Raw genomic sequence first — 417 nt, forward strand, 5'->3', positions numbered from 1 at the left:
TTTGTATCAATTTCCTCCAGCTGAAAACCAAATACCAAAAAAAAAAAAAAAAATTACAAATGATGAATGTAACAAATACTTTACTCTTCCAGGAATATTCCATTCGTCTATATATTACAACCTTGCCCGTATGATGTCCAATCTTCCACCAAAAGTAACAGCAGTTACCTGTACTTTTTATTACAGCATTTCAAATGACACATTTCCAAAATCTCTGTAATAGGGAAATCAGGTAAGTTTGCTCCATTAACCACATGACTGCGGTGTTACACCCCCTTCCTGTCCCGGCCATGTTTCAGCGCTGCGGTACTTTGACTGACATTCATTCCGTCATACAACGCTGTGCTGACATGAATTTTATACCATTTTTGGGGACAGATCGAGCTTTCTTTTGGTGGTATTTAATCACCACTGGGG

General features: G+C 38.4%; 1 protein-coding gene across 1 annotated transcript in view; it reads right to left on the reverse strand.

The window, feature by feature from the left end:
• The window catches only part of LOC108797531 (non-structural maintenance of chromosomes element 3 homolog), a 16,084-nt gene that overhangs the window by 10,449 nt on the left and 5,218 nt on the right, over positions 1-417 (reverse strand). The gene's annotated exons all lie outside the window — the stretch shown is intronic.

The sequence above is a fragment of the Nanorana parkeri genome, unplaced genomic scaffold, assembly GCF_000935625.1.
Source record: "Nanorana parkeri isolate BGI_ZX_2015 unplaced genomic scaffold, ASM93562v1 scaffold1291, whole genome shotgun sequence".
NCBI classification, from domain to species: Eukaryota; Metazoa; Chordata; class Amphibia; order Anura; family Dicroglossidae; genus Nanorana; species Nanorana parkeri.